The sequence below is a fragment of the Eumetopias jubatus genome, unplaced genomic scaffold (genome assembly GCF_037043125.1).
Source record: "Eumetopias jubatus isolate StellerSeaLion01/CBP00866 unplaced genomic scaffold, mEumJub1_p1.0 scaffold_1, whole genome shotgun sequence".
Lineage (NCBI taxonomy): Eukaryota > Metazoa > Chordata > Mammalia > Carnivora > Otariidae > Eumetopias > Eumetopias jubatus.
In genome coordinates this window covers 209,989,118-210,005,998 of record NW_028274807.1, presented here as the reverse complement: position 1 = coordinate 210,005,998, position 16,881 = coordinate 209,989,118, and the positions used below count along the sequence as shown (strand labels likewise).

The window sequence follows — 16,881 nt, the reverse complement described above, 5'->3', positions numbered from 1 at the left end:
AATACATGAAGAAGGAGCAAATAAGGCAATAATGGATGAGATTTTCCCCAAATTAATAATAGACACCGAACTACAGATCTAGGAAGCTCGGAGATCAAAAAACAAAAACAAACAAAAAAACCACCTAAAAATGTGCACCTTGAAATACATTTTCAAACTTGAAAAAAAAAAAAAAAACAGAAAATCTTGAAAGAAGCTAGAGGGGAGAAAACCTTAATTACAGAGAAACAAAGATAAGAATTAAGTTGCACTTATTTTCAGAAGCTATGTAAACAGGAAGAGAGTTCGGTGAAATAAAACGTTGAAAGAGAGGGACACCTGGGTGGCTTAGTCGGTTAAGCATCTGCCTTTGGCTCAGGTCCTGATCACAGGGTCCTGGGATCAAGTCCCCGAGGCGGGAATCCCTGCTCAGCGGGGAGCCTGCTTCTCCCTCTCCTTCTGCCTGCTGCTCCCCCTGCTTGTGCTATCTCTCTGTGTCAAATCTTTTTTTAAAAAACAAAATAAAATAAAAAATCTTAAAAAAATAATTGAAGGAGAAATAGATGAATCCACTCATAGCTGGAGACTTTAACACCCTCCATCAGTAATTAAGAGTTCCAGCAAGAAGAAAATCAGGACAAACATAGGCGAATTAAATAGCACCATCAAACAAGGGGATATAATTGAAATCCATGCAACACTTCATTCAAACACAGCAGAATATACATTCTTCTCAAGTTCACATGAAACTCACCAAAATAGACCATATTCTGGGACATAAAACACAGCTTAAAAAATTTAAAGAAAAAAATCATACAAAATATGCTTGCAAACACAATAGTATTAATCTAGAAATCCATAATAGGAAGATAGTTGGAAAACCCCCAAATACTCTGAGATTAAACAACACAGTTCTAAATTACGTCTGGGTCAATAAAAGAGTGATGTTACAAAGAAGGTGGAATAAGACTTTTCTACTAAAATCTCCTCCCAGTGTACCAGTTTGGACAACCACCCAAGGAAGAGAATAGCTTTTGGGAAGTCCAGAGGAGAATTTCCAGCACACGACTGGAGCAAATAAACTGAGTAGGCAGACTGCAGATAGTAAGAACAGTTTCACTTCACCTGCATCACCCCTCCCTCAAAGCAGCACACCTCATTGTCAAGACCCCCTCAGTTTGGCCTGGGATTCCTTCCATAGGGAAAGAAAGAGCAAAGTGACTGAGCACTGGCTTCCCCAGTGGTATCGGACACTGCACAAGGGACCCATTGCTTTCTTCTCTGAGAATACGTAGGAGAGGGGCACCTGGGTTGCTCAGTCGGTTAAGCGTCTGCCTTCAGCTCAGGTCATGATCCCAGGGTCCTGGGATCCAGCCCTGCATCGGACTCCCTGCTCAGCAGGGAGTCTGCTTCTCACTCTTCCTCTGCTTGTGTGCACTGTCTCTGTCAAATAAATAAAAATATTTTAAAAAACATGTAGGGCATCAGGATGGATAAGCGACTGGAAGGCTGATACTGACAAATCCGTAGGACTCTTACCATCCAGGACCCGGAAATTTTCAAAAGGGCTGCAGACCCTGCTGTCTGCTAAAGACACCATCAAGGGCACCTGGGTGGCTCAGTCGTTGGGTGTTTGCCTTTGGCTCGGGTCATGGTCCCAGGGTCCTGGGATCGAGCCCCACGTCGGGTTCCCCGCTCTGCGGGAAGCCTGCTTCTCCCTCTCCCACTCCCCCTGCTTGTGTTCCCTCTCTTCCTGTGTCTCTCTCTGTCAAATAAATAAAATCTTAAAAAAATAATAAAATTAAAATTAAAAAAAATAAAAACACCATCAAGAGGCTCACATACCAGCTGCTGGGGACATTTCCAGCAGGCTTATGGGTGTGCCTGATGCTCCACATGCCTCAACCCCCACGCTGTATCTAGCTCCCTGCATACCCTGAGATGATGAGCATAAGCAGATGTCTTCCAAGCATGTACATCCAGCCAGTCTGACTTGGTGGAATTGGGAGAAGACACAGACACTTGAGTATTTCAGGGGACGACCTTAGGGAAAACAGATGAGAAGCTCTCAGCCCGCATCTTGGCTTTGAAAGAGCAAGAGAAGGCATATAGCCTTAAGAATTTCCCCCAAGACAGCCATTGCAGTATACTGAGCTCCACAGAGACAGCACCGGGGCAAGTGAGAGCCAGATGGACACTGAGCGACTCTGTGCCTCGCTGAGGAAAATAATTAAACATGGGCAAAGGAGATCCTAAGAAGCCGAGAGGCAAAATGTCATCATATGCATTCTTTGTGCAAACTTGCCGAGAGGAGCACAAGAAGAAGCACCCAGATGCTTCAGTCAACTTCTCAGAGTTTTCTAAGAAGTGCTCAGAAAGGTGGAAGACCATGCCTGCCAAAGAGAAAGGAAAATTTGAAGACATGGCAAAGGCGGACAAGGCCCGTTATGAAAGAGAAATGAATTTATATCCCCCCTAAAGGGGAAACAAAAAAGAAGTTTAAGGATCCCAGTGCACCCAAGAGGCCTCCTTTGGCCTTTTTCTTGTTTTGTTCTGAGTATCGCCCAAAAATCAAAGGAGAACATCCCCGCCTATCTATTGGTGATGTTGCAAAGAAACTGGGGGAGATGTGGAATAGCACTGCTGCAGATGACAAGCAGCCTTATGAAAAGAAGGCTGCTAAGCTGAAGGAAAAATATGAAAAGGATATTGCTGCATACCGAGCTAAAGGAAAGCCTGGTGCGGCAAAAAAGGGAGTTGTCAAGGCTGAAAAGAGCAAGAAAAAGGAAGAGGCGGAAGATGAAGAAGATGAAGATGATGATGATGAATAAGCTGGTTATAGCACAGTTTTTTTGTTTTTTTTTTTTTTTTTTGGTCTATAAAGCATTAACCCCCCTGTACACAACTCACTCCTTTTAAAGAAAAAAATTGAAATGTAAGGCTGTGCAAGATTTGTTTTTAAACTGTACAGTGTCTTTTTTTGTATAGTTAACACACTACCAAATGTGTCTTTAGATAGTCCTGTCCTGGTGGTATTTTCAATAGCCACTAACCTTGCCTGGTCCAGTATGGGGGTTGGAAATTGGCATGGAAATTTAAAGCAGGTTCTTCTTGGTACACAGCACAAATTAGTGATATATGGGGATGGTAGCTTTTCCCCTTCAGTTGTCTCTGATGCAGGTCTACAAAATAATTGCTCTGTTAACTGAATACTACTCTGTAATTGCAAGCTGTTTTGTTGACATTCTGAATGCTTCTAAGTAAATACAATTTTTTTATTAAAAAAAGAAGAAGAATTTCGCCCAAAGAGGCAAAAGAGGCATGATATGGGTGTACCCCTAGAAAAGGTTTGAGACAGCCTCAGAATATCTAGTTGGGCTAACTGGTGAAGGTGTTCCTCTCCCAAAGTCAGTCAGTAAATACTGTGAGTGCTGACCGTTTCTTCAAATGCAAAGACAGCAACAGAAAACTTCCAGAAACACAAAACAACAAAGAAAAATGATACCACAAAGGAACACAATTTTTCAGTGACCAATCCCACAGAAATGGGTATCTATAAATTCTCAGACACAAAGCTCATAATAATTGTTTTAAGGAAGATCAATAAGCTTCACAAGAGCACAGATAGTCAACTCAGTGAAATCAGGAAAATAATACAAGAGAAAAATGATTTCAACAGATAAAAATCATAAAGAACGAAACAGAAATTCTGGAGTGGAAGAATACAATGACTGAAATAAAATATGCCATAGATAACTTTGAGAGCTAACTTGGTCAAGCAGAGGAAAGAATCTGTGAGACTCTGGACAGACAATTTGAAATTACCCAGTTAGAGGAATAAAAAGAAAAAGAATGAAAAGGAATGAAGAGAGCTTATAAGACTGATGGGACACCATCAAGAGAAATCTCATATGCAATATGGAAGTCCTGGAAGGACAAGGGGGGTGGGTAGAAAGCTTATTTAAAGAAAGAATGGCTGGGGGCGCCCAGGTGGCTCAGTTGGTTATGCGACTGCCTTCGGCTCAGGTCATGATCCCGGAGTCCCAGGATTGAGACCTGCATTGGGCTCCCTGCTCAGCAGGGAGTCTGCTTCTCCCTCTGACCCTTCCCCCTCTTGTGCTTTCTCTCTGTCTCTCAAATAAATAAATAAAATCTTAAAAAAAAAAAAAGAAAGAAAGAAAGAATGGCTGGGATCCCAATCAAGATGGTGGAGTAGGAGGATCCTGAGTTCACCTCCTCCATAAACATGCCAAGGCTGCAACTACATAGAGAGCAAGTGTATACTGTCTGAGAACAGCCTGAAGACTAGCCAAGCAGCACTTCCACGGTTAAAGCTATAAAGAAAAAGCCACATCAACACAGGTAGAAGTGGGGCACCTGGGTGGCTCCATTGTTAAGCATCTGCCTTCGGCTCAGGTCGTGATCCCAGGGTTCTGGGATCGAGCCCCACATCGGGCTCCCTGCTCTCAGCGGGAAGCCTGCTTCTCCCTCTCCCATGCCCCGTGCTTGGGTTCCCTCTCTTGCTCTGTCTCTGTCAAATAAATAAATAAATAATCTTAAAAAAAAATAGGTAGAAGGGGCTGAGATGCAGTCCCCCTGCTGTGGGGGACCCACAAATGGAAAAATTATCGCAGGCACAAATGTCCACCTTGAGGAGGAAAGGATTCAAGCCCCACAGCCAGCACCCTTGGTTCTGGGAATGGGCACTAGGAATATGAGCCTCCATAATGTAAGGCTTTGAAAATCAGTGGGGCTTAACTCCAGGAGAGCTGGTGGGCTATAGGAAACTGAGACTCTGCTCTTAAAGGACCAGTGCACAAACTCACTCAGAGACCCAGCACAGACGCAGCAGTTTGAAAAGCACCTGGGCCATATGTAAAAGAGACTTACTGACTAATTTTAGGGACTGTGCCAAAGGGGCAGGAATCTGTAGGAAGTTCCCCAAGGAAGGAGGCACTGCTGGGAACCAATTTTCTTGTGCTCCTTCAGACTAGCTGACCAATGCTAGCAGGTGCCAGTTCTGACACTCTCTACCTACCTTGCTAGCACTGTTCACCTCACCCTGGTGTTCCCCTGCAGACCCACCCTGCTGAACTTGCCCACCCCGGCAGGTGCCATGCCACCCTGACACATCTTAGTCAGGACCAAAGCCCCCCAAAAGCAGCTACTGCACCATCACATCCAGGAGGTGGCCTTGGCCAGCACACCTATCATAGCCCCTGCCCCCATCCCCACCACCACACATAGCACGCAGCCCTGGCCAGGACTGGTGCCCCTCCGAACACCTGTACTGGTGAGTGCAGGAGGCCCTGCACACCATTGTGCCCACAACAATCACAGCGGGGCCCTCACATAAGCATGCCTGCAGCAGTCATGGCCCATCCACAAGAGGAGAGCATAGGCAGCCCACATAGGTAAAACCACTGGAGTGCCTGGTTCTGCTGACTAGGGGAACTGTACTTCTGGGCCCCAAAAGTTGCTTTCTACATGAGACTACTCCTTCAATACTGATCTACCTAAAATACAGAAACAAACACAGAGAACCAGGCAAAATGAGGAGACAGAAGAATAAGTTCTAAATGAAAGAACAAGACAAAACCTCAGGAAAAGAAATAAATGAAATGGAGATAATCTACCTGATAAAGAGTTCAAAGTAATGGTCGTATGTTCACCAAACTCAGGAGAAGAATGGGTGAACACAGTGAAATCTTCAACAAAGAGAAAAGATTAAAAATGAACGAATCAGAACTGAAGAATACATATAAGAAATGAAAAATACACTAGAGGGAATTGACAGCAGATTAAAGGATGCAAAAAAAAAAACACGAGATCAGCAATGTGGAAGACAAGGTAGTGAAAATCATCCGAACTGAAGAGCAAAAAAGGAAAAAGAACAATAGAAATGAAGATAGTTTGAGGGACCTCTGAGACAACATCAATGTTGAATGCTGACATTCACATTATAGGGGTCCCAGAAGGAGAAGAGAGGGAAGTGGACAGAAAACGTATTTGAAGAAATAATGGCTGAAAACGTCCCTATCCTGGGGAAGAAAACATAGACATTCAGGTCTAGGAAGCACAGAAAGCCCTAAGCAAGATGAACCCAATGAAGTCCACACAAAGACACATATTAGTATGTCAAAAATAAAAGAGAAAGAAAATCTTAAAGGCAACAAGAGATACACAACTAGTTACATATAAGGGAACACCCATAAGACCATAAGCTGATTTTTCAGCAGAAACTTAGCAGGCCAGAAGGGAGAGCCAGAAGGGAGATCAAGCCCCGCATGGGGCTCCATGCTGGGCGTGGAGCCTGCTTAAAATTCTTTCTCTTCCTCTTTCTGTCCCTCCCCCACCTCTAAAAATAAATAAATAAACAGGAAAAAAGATAGATAATAAACAAACAAATAAATAAATGACATCCAAATTGGTAAGGAAGAAGTAACTCTATCACTATTTGCAGATGACATGATATGATATATAGAAAATCCTAAAGATTCCACCAAAAACTATTAGAATAAATGAATTCAGTGAAGTTGCAAGATATAAAACTAATATACAATCTGTTGCATTTCTATACAATAAATTTCAAAAAAGGAAATTAAGAAAACAATTCCATTTGCTATTGCATCTGAAAGAATAAAAAGACCTATGAATAAATTTAACCAAGAAGGTGAAAAACCTGTACTCTAAAAACTAATAAACTGATGAAAGAAGTTTAAGATGACACAGATTAATGGAATGCTATACCATGCTCATTGACTGGGAGAATTAATATTACTAAAATGTCCATACTACCCAAAGCAATCTACAGATTAAGTGCAATTTCTATCAAAATACCAATAGCATTTTTGGCATTTTTCACAGAAATAGAATAATCCTAAAATTTTACAGAACCACAAAAGACTCTGAATAGCCAAGGAAATCTTGAGAATGAACAAAGCTGTAGGTATCCTGCTCCTAGATTTCAAATTATACCACAGAGCTATAGTAATCAAAACAGTATGGCACTAGCATGAAAACAAAGACATCAATGGAACAGAACACAGCCCATAAATAAACCCACACTTACATGGTCAATTAATCTATGACAAAGGAGACAAGAATATATAATGAAGAAAAGACAATAAATGGTGTTGGGAAAACTGGACTGCAGCATGCAAAAGAATGAAACCAGACCACTTTATGTAACATACAAAAATAAACCCAAAATGGATTAAAGACCTAAATGGTAAGACCTGAAACTAAAACTCCTAAAGATAAAAAAGAAAACAAAACAAAACAAAAAACCATGGGCTGTAAATCTTGGACATTGGTCTCAGCAGTATCTTGTTGGATGTCTCCTCAGGCAAGGGCACCAAAAGCAAAAATCAACAAGTGGAACTACATGAAAGTAAAAAGATTTTTACAACAAAGGAAACCATCAACAAAATGAAAAGGCAAAGCCTGAATGAGAGAAGATATTTGCAAATGCTATATCAAAGAAGTAGTTAATATCTAAAATATATAAAGAACTCTTACAACTCGGGGTTCCTGGGTGGCTCAGTCAGTTAAGCATCTGCCTTCAGCTCAGGTCAGGATCTCAGGGTCCTGGGATCAAACCCCATGTCGGGTTCCCTGCTCAGCAGGAGAGCCTGCTTCTCCCTGTCCCTCTGCCTCTGCTCATGTGCTGTCTCTCGTGCTCATTCTGTCACTCAAATAAATAAAATCTAAAAAAAGAAAAAAAAACAACTCATACAACTCAACACCAAAAAAATCTGATTTAAAGATGGGCAAAGCGGGACACCTGGGTGGCTCATCTGGTTAAGCCTTCAGCTCAGGTCATGGGATCAAGTCCCCCATTGGGCTCCTTGCTCAGCAGGAAGCCTGCTTCTCCCTCTGCCTGCTGCCCCCCACCCCCGGCTTGTACGCTCTCTCTCTGACAAATAAATAAAATCTCTAAAAAGAATAAAAATATAAAAATGGGCAAAGGACCTGAAGAGACATTTGTCCAAAGAAGACACACAGATGGCCAAAAGACACAGAAACAGATACTCAGCATCACTAATCATCGGGGAAACACACATCAAAACCACAATATCACCTCACATCTCTCAGAATGGCTCGTAGCAAAAAGACAAAAAGGACTACAATTTAGCCACAAAAAAGAATAAAATCTTGCCATGTGTGACAACATGGATGAACCTAAAAGGTATTATACTAGGGCGCCTGGGTGGCTCAGTTGGTTGAGCGACTGCCTTCGGCTCAGGTCATGATCCTGGAGTCCCGGGATCGAGTCCCTCATCGGGCTCCCTGCTCAGCAGGGAGTCTGCTTCTCCCTGACTCTCCCCTCTCTCATGTGCTCTCTCTCAAATAAATAAATAAAATCTTTTTTAAAAAAAAGGTATTATACTAAGTGAAACAAGTCAGACAGAGAAAGACAAATACCACATGATTTCATGTGTATGTGGAACCCTAAAAAAACAAAATGAAGAAAACAAAACAGAAATATAAATACAGAGGACAAACTGGTGGTTGCCAAGAGGGAAGAGCATAGGATGAATGACGAAATCAGTAAAAGTTATTAAGAGGTACAAACTTCCTGTTATAAAATACATTAAGTCACAGAGATGTAAAGTAAAGCATAGAGAATACAGTCAAATTGTAATAATTTTGTATGGTGACAGATGGTGACTAGACTTCCATTTTATATCTATCTGTCACATCTTCTTTATTCGCCTATCAGTGAATATTTAGATTGCTTCTGTATCTTTGCTGTTGCAAATAATGCAATGAACATAAGGGTGCATATACCTTTCCAAATTAGTGTTTCCGGGGGCGCCTGGATGGCTCAGTCGTTAAGCGTCTGCCTTCGGCTCAGGTCATGATCCTGGGGTCCTGGGATCGAGCCCCGCATCGGGCTCCCTGGAGGGGAGGAAGCCTGCTTCTCCCTCTCCCACTCCCCCTGCTTGTGTTCCCTCTCTCACTGTCTCTCTCTGTCAAATAAATAAAATCCTAAACAAACAAAAAACAAATTAGTGTTTTCACACTCTTTGGATAAATACCCAGAAATACAAAAACTTCAGGAGTTAAGGGTTTGAAGGGAAGAGAAGGAATGCAAAAACTAACAGTCTCTACCCAGCCAGGAAATAGCCTAACAGTGTCAGAGACATAAGTCAATGGTAAAACTCCCAGTGCTGTTTCAAAAGTAAAGACTCACCTAACAGACATTCTTGAGTTGTTTTTGCAGGCTTGAAACTGTGCCCCATAGCATTAACGGGGGTAAAAGTGTCACCAGTGAGACCCCCTCTGAACCCCACCCCTTCGTCACAGGAATGCGAACTTTACCTTTTAAGGCAAACGCGAAGAGCTCAGGTGGCTTAGACAGGATTGACACCTGAGCAGATGGACCACAGAGGGTCCAACAGTTACCTCTACTTCATTATAATGTTAAAATCTCTGCCCAAGGGGCGCCTAGGTGGCTCAGTCCCTTAAGCCACCAACTTGATTTCAGCTCAGGTCTTGATCTCATGGTCGTGAGTTCAAGCCCTGCGTTGCGCTCCACACTGAATGTGGAGCCTACTTAAAAAAAAAACAAAAAAACAAAAAAACAAAACCTAAACTAAAAAACAACCAAGAAAGAGCACAAACCTCATTAACACACACTGTATGTGCAATCATGTTTCCTAAGACGGAGGTGAAAACCTTGCAGCACCTGGGTGGCTCAGTCGGTTAAGCAGGGGGACTCTTGGTTTAAGCTTAGGTGATGATCTCAGGGTCCTGGGATGGAGCCCTGTGTCGGGCTTAGCGGGGAGTCGGCTTAGGGATTCTCTCTCCCTTTGCCCCCCCCCACTCGCATTTGTGCCCTCTCTAAAATAAATCTTAAAAAAAAAAAAAACCCATGTGAAACCTTATGCCTACCTCTACATATAAGGAAAAAATTCTCCTTTCTGGATATTCATCCTAACCCTAAAGAGAAGGAACCCACTCACCCCTGCAGAGAGACAAGGCTTTGGAAATTATCCCCAGGGACCTCCTTATTTGTTGCAAATAGTTTCTTTTGTGTGATTACTCCCCTTGGCTGAGTCTCTACTGTAACTCACCAAGGAGCAAACTAGCAACACTGTTGAGAGAGCTAAAGGCAAGCTGAGGGCAAAACGAAAGCAGACACGGGAAAACACCCCCTTTAATGTGGGATGTACATATAACATTCCTCAGGCATAGTAACTGCCCAAGAACAAAGGCAGGGGAAAAAGAAACGCTCAGCTGATAAAGATCACGGTCATTTAGGGCCTGAAACTACACTCTAGTTGGTAACTGTCTTAATGATTTACAGGAAAGACACCATCTTAATAATAGGCCTCCAGGAACCTAGAGACTCAATTTCCTGGGCCCCTAACATCACTTTCACCTCCAAAAGATAGAAAACCCTACGTAATCAGTCACTCCTCACAATCACAGTGCGGCTCTTGGCCCACAGGTCCTGTCCCCAGGCTCTAAAAAAACTCCTTTTTGCCCCATAAAACATCTCAAGAATTCTTTCTTGACCATTGTGCTTGACAATCTTCCATCAACAGTGTGTCCTTCCCCTAATCCACACTGAAGATATTTTCAGGAATAAGTAGCATATTCTAATGCTTTTAGGGGTTTGAGTTTAGCTCCTTAAATGCACTAGGTTTTCAAAGATTTACACTAAGCTTTGGGCAGTTTTCCTCACATCGATTAAAATAGGAATTCAGGGGCGCCTGGGTGGCTCAGTTGTTAAGCGTCTGCCTTCGGCTCAGGTCATGATCCCAGGGTCCTGGGATCGAGCCCCGCATCGGGCTCCCTGCTCGGCGGGGAGCCTGCTTCTCCCTCTCCCGCTTCCCCTGCTTTTGTTCCCTCTCTCGCTGTCTCTCTGTTAAAAAATAAATAAAAAATCTTAAAAAAAATAACAATAAATAAAATAGGAATTCAATTGCTTTAGCCTGTTGAGTGTCAGTGTTCTCTAGGGGCACAAAGCTGATCCAAAAATGAAAAATAACCCGAGAATTTAAACACATTCATCTCACATCTTGAGGTTCACTTGACTAAACAGATCACAAATTCTACTTGGTTTCCCTAATTTTCTAGCTTTCCCCACACCCTATCTCTCAATCAATTTGCAGTTGAGGAGCCCAAGTGCTGAGGGAAACCAGAGCCAAAGGGCTGCACTATTTGATCAGGAAAGGAATCCAGGACTCAGTACAGATAAGCAGCCTGCTTCCCGCAGGACAGAACGTAAAGCCACATTCGGAAGGTTCCACATTTTTGACTCTCCCGGTGGGGACAGCAGCCCTGGAGTGGGTCAGTCCTTGGTGAGGGAGGGTAGGGGCACCTGAGCAGCCACGGGAATGAACCCTGGGAGCCCAGCACACTGTCCCCTCTCCGGGGCATAAGGAAACTGCTCCCTTCCTCAGGCTTCCATTCTCCCAGGTGAGGAAACTCTCAGCAGGATTCAGTTCAAGGTTCTGCCCCAAATAACCTCCCCAGTCACTGACCCTAATCCAGAACACAGAACTTGACTTTCACAGACTTTCTCAATGGAAACAATTTACACTTTGAGTTCCTCTACATTGCGGATGCAAAACAATTTGTTTAGAAAAGGCCCAAGGGTACACGTTACAACCTCAGAGTGTCTCACGCCCCAACATCCCCCAACACACCCACCCCCACCCCGTGCACTTCCATCCCCAGCTTTCCAGGGCTCTGTACTTTCAGTATTGAGGGCTCCTTTTCAGGTATGTGTAAGCAGGTAGGACACCTGCAAGGCGAGCCCCACAGAAAGAACAACTGGGCCTTGAAGTACTTTGGGGGTGGGATGGACCTTATTTTAGAGCCAATGACTGCATGCCTCTGACCCCACTAGAGTTGCTCTAGACCACCGCGGATACTTTAACACAAACCCAGTGTCTGAAGAATCCAGCAAAATCCCTCAAAATCCCTGGGGCACCTGGGTGGCTCGTGGTTGAGAGCCTGACTCTTGATTTCAGCTGGGGTCACAATCTCGGGTGGTGAGGTTGGGCCCCTACTGCGGCTTCTGCACCAGGCGCTGCTTGTCCCTCTGCTTCTACTCCTCCCCCTGCTCGCTCTCTTGCGGCCTCTCCCTGTCTCTCAAATAAATAAAATATTTTTTAAAAAATCCCTCAAACCCAGCGATTATGAAAAATGTGGGAAGAAAACTGTAAGGTATTTTTTAAAAAAAGATTTTATTTATTTATTTGATGGAGAGAGATAGGCAGGAACACAAGCAGGGGGAGTGGGAGAGGGAGAAGCAGGCTTCCGGCTGAGCAGGGAGTCCGATGTGGGGCTCAATCCCAGGACCCTGGGATCATGACCTGAGCCAAAGGCAGACACTTAACGACTGAGCCACCCAGGCGCCCCTGTAAGGTATTTTTCTAACAAGAAAACCCACAAGTACATCGTGCTTTCAGAAAATAATGATGTTAATTCATTATTATTTGCACGGCAGGAAACTGGCTTATAAACGATCACACTTGAACACTCTGGTGTTGCAAGTCTAAGCCCTGGAATTTCATTTGAAATCACCCAAAAGTAAGGAACATACCTCAGAAACAAACTCCACCGCCTAGGGGAAGAAAAAGAGAAACAAGAAACTTTAACAGATGCAATATAGTACTATTTTCTCTCGAATTTCTCCTCTTTCTTGCCTCTTTGGAAATATATTGTTTTTCAAGACCTATTGATTAAACACATTTTACATTTATTGCAGAACAGAGACTTTAAAAGAGTGAATGTTTTCAATGTGACAAACCCAGGAAGGGGCAGTGGGGTCAGGAGAGATCACTCGGGAAAGTTTCAAAGAATGTTCAAAGTTCCAAAGGATAGCTGAGCCCAGGAAAGATCTTGGGGGGAGGGGCACAAGGCTTTCACACAAATTTGTTCCAGGTGATTATTCTCTGCTTCCTCTCATGTAAAATATCCACAAAGAATAAACCTTTTAGGATTTTTTAAAAAGATTTTATTTATTTATTTGAGAGAGAGAGAATGAGAGATAGAGAGCACGAGAGGGAAGAGGGTCAGAGGGAAAAGCAGACTCCCTGCTGAGCAGGGAGCCCGATGTGGGACTCGATCCCGGGACTCCAGGATCATGACCTGAGCTGAAGGCAGTCGCTTAACCAACTGAGCCACCCAGGCGCCCAAAGAATAAACCTTTTTAAATGAGCCATCCATTGACTGTGTGAAAACGATAAACAATTAAAATACTGCGTCTGTTTCAATTGCACTGCGGAGGACAAACAGTTGGTACCGATGCTATGAACTGAAGACAGGAAGTTGGCCTCCGGGGAGGCGGGGCGGGATTTGGAAACAAGCATTTATTGCCAGTCCAAGGAAAGGCTGAGGGAGGGACAGTGTACTGGATTTGACCCTCTGCTTCCCAAACATCGGAAACACTCAGGAGAAAACGGGTGCCCCCCGGGAGAAAGGAGGGATTGGGGCCCCGGACCACAGCACCTCCCGCGCACGAACCCCGGACAACGAGTCAGGACTGTCCCCCGACAACCCTCCCCGTGGTCACCGCACGATCGGGGCAGACGCGGCCGCGCGCAGGGACGGGACAGGACGCCGGGGTCCCGGCTGCCCGCCCAGCCCGCACGCCGCGCGCCGGAGGGGACTGAGGTCCGAGCGGCGTCACCGGGGACTCGGCTCCGCAGACTCCGGGGCTCCCGCGGGAGGTCGGGTCTCGCCGCGGCCCGTTGCCAGCCCCTCCGCCCCGTCCTGGCACACTCGGCCCCGCACGCTCACCATTTCCCGGCTTCTCGGTCCGCCGGCGTCGTCCCTACGGCTCCCGCAGCCGGTGCAGGTCACCGCGCGATCGACGCGGCAGCAGAGCCACCTGGGACCGTTAAGCGCAGGTGAGACTTGGCCGCGAGCAAGACCGCAAGCGTCCACGCGGCTGCGGAGCGTCGCCACACCCACCTGCCCCTGCTGCGCCCCTGATTGGACAGCTCGCAAGGACCCGCCCCTCTGCTCCTGAGTGACAACAGGGCGGGAGGTCAGATCGCTGAGGCGCACCGTCTCTGCGGGTGGTCGGGAACCAGTCCCCTCCTTGGACTTTTACTTTTGGACAAAACTTGGTCCAGGCCCTAGAGGGGCAGTGGCGTCTTCCTGCAGCTCCCTCTAAACGTGGGGACACGGGTGTGCGCAGGGAGTCCCAGAGTCCGTTCCAGTGGAGCGATGCCCTTGTTCAGAGCAAGAGGGGCGCCTGACCAGGCCATTAGGGACCAGGGGGTTTTCTTGGGTTGGCATGAGTTTGCGAAGCCACTCATGGAGCTGTGACCCTTGTTTACAAACACTTAAAAATTACCTCACCCCGCTGCACCTGGGTGGCTCAGGCGGTTAAGCGTCTGCCTTCAGCTCAGGTCATGATCCCAGGGTCCTGGAATGGAGCACCCACCCTGCTCCCTGCTCAGCAGTGAGTCTGCTTCTCTCTCTCTCTCTCTCTCTCTCTCTCAAATAAATCCCCACCTCTGGTGCTCTCTCTCTGTTAAATAGATAAAATCTTTTTTAAAAAAAATTACCCTGTGCAATAAAGACTGGCTCCGTATTGATAACTTTAACTGGGCAGAGACGAGGTTCCACCCACCCCTTCTCCACCTGCAAACACGTGGTACTTCAGCTAAAGAATTCCGTGACTTCCCAAGCCCTATTAGGGGTTTGAACCCCACAGCCTGAGCCTCAGCACAGGGACTCTACTCCTCCAACCATAAGCCGTGAAATGTGCTCATTAAAACTCTCAGGTGTCCATTTTACACTAGAAGGAAATTCAGCTTTTGAGTGTGTGCCTAGAAATTTTGGAAATGTAGGGCACCTGGGTGGCTCAGGTGGTTAAGTGACTGCCTTCGGCTCAGGTCATGATCCTGGAGTCCCGGGATCGAGTCCCACATCAGGCTCCCTGCTCAGCAGGGAGTCTGCTTCTCCCTCTGACCCTCCCCCTCTCATGCTCTCTGTCTCATTCTTTCTCTCTCAAATAAATAAAATCTAAAAAAAAAATTTTGAAATGTAAACTTTATGATATCCCTAGGGCACCTGAATTCCTATTTTCACCAATATTAGAAAAAATGAAAAGTTACATAAATGTGGGTTGTACTTGAAAACTCTTACTTCACTAAGCACATTAGTTCAAAACTCTGCATTTATTTGAGGTATTTATTTAGCTTTATTGAGATACAATATACATGATATACAACACATCTCTTTAATGTGTACAACTCAATGGTTTTCAGTATATTGACCAATACAGCCTATTAGCACCACAATTTTTGAACATGCAGTATAGGTCAATGTCCTCTATTTTTAAGGTTGAATAATGTTCCACTGTATGTATGCACAGCTCTTTGCTCCTGCATTCATCAGTTCATGTACACTTCCATTTGCCAGTCTGAATAATGATGTTGTGAACATAGGTTTATATCCCTTTGAGACTCTGCTTTCAACTACTATGGGTATACATCTGGAAATGAAATGGCTGCATTAAATGGTTATTGTTTTTAATTTTTTTGAAAAACCACTATACCTTTTCCTGTACTGGTTGCACTATTTTGCATTCCCACCATCAGGGCACAAGGGATCCCATTCCTCCACATTCCTGCAGACACTTCTCATTTCTGTTTTGGTTTTTCTTCTCTCACTCACCCTAATGTGTGTGAGAATACCTTTATTTTTATAGGAATCATTACTCTTGCCTCCATAAAGGCAGGTCTGTCTGTATCATGCATACTATATACACTCACACCTGAGCAATTCCTGAGACAGCGTTAATTTAAGACGCAATAGGTGGTGGGAATAGAAATGCTTCATGATGACATCCTTCATCACCGAGGCCACCACCCTCCTAGAGAAGACAGAAAACACACCCCTGGGTCCTGTTACCTCACATGCCATTGTGAACTCACCTTCAAAGCTCTTATTTCTGTCAAATAAACCTTACCATTTGTTTAAAAATGTCTCCTTCCCCATAAAATTAAAAGTACCAGGACTGTAAGAACTTTTTTTTATGTCTCTATAGTTTTGAGTCTACAGTGCCTGGTAGACAAGGGACACTCAAAAAAGTTAACATTACAACACAGCTCCTCAGCAAGAAAGGCCTGCTTTGAATCCTGGTCCTGTCTTTGTCCTTTTGTATCAAAAGATGCAGGCCTCCACTGACTCATTAAATAAGTTAAAACAATGAACAAGAATAATCTAGTTGCTCAAAGCTAATTTTATTTCGTGCTTCATGAAGTGGGCAGTGTCCACTCTTTAGAGTCCAGAGAACCTGGCTCCTGGGCGGCTCAGCCGGTTAAGCGTCTGACTTCAGCTCAGGTCATGATCCCCCAGGATCAAGCCCTGCATCGGGCTCGAGTCTGCTTCTCCCTCTGCCTGCTCCTCCCCCTGCTTGTGCTCTCTCTCTTCCTCTCTCTAACAAATAATAAATGAAATCTTAAATAAATACATAGTCCAGAGAACGCAAAGCAAGGAGCAGGGCTGCAGACTGTTATAGAGGGAAGCATTCAGGGAATAAGGAAAGAGTATTTGGCTTCAGTTGATGGGCTGGGGTTGTATATCCGACTTTATTTAGAGCAAGGAAAGCATTACGGATAAATAACCAAACATTCCAAAACAACTGTGATTACCAATCACAGTTACATTTACCTCCTCACAGCATCCAATAGACAGCAATGTGTTCCTTCATGGACTATCGTTCAGATCACTTAACACTGGTCCAAATTCTAGAAGTCCTTTTGGATACTTTCTTACGGATACACCCACAGTCACTTCTCCTTTGCAGTCCTGCTGATGACAAGTGGGTACACTGCTCTCCAAGACTGCCGGTACGTCCTGGTGGTTCTGGCAAGAGGTACTGACACAAACATAATTTAAGTGCTTGGTATCATGCGTGAA

At 44.6% G+C, this 16,881-nt stretch overlaps 1 pseudogene; it reads left to right on the top strand.

The window, feature by feature from the left end:
• Positions 1-2,180: 2,180 nt before the first annotated feature.
• LOC114197754 (high mobility group protein B1 pseudogene) lies at positions 2,181-2,810 on the top strand (annotated as a pseudogene).
• Positions 2,811-16,881: the final 14,071 nt, after the last annotated feature.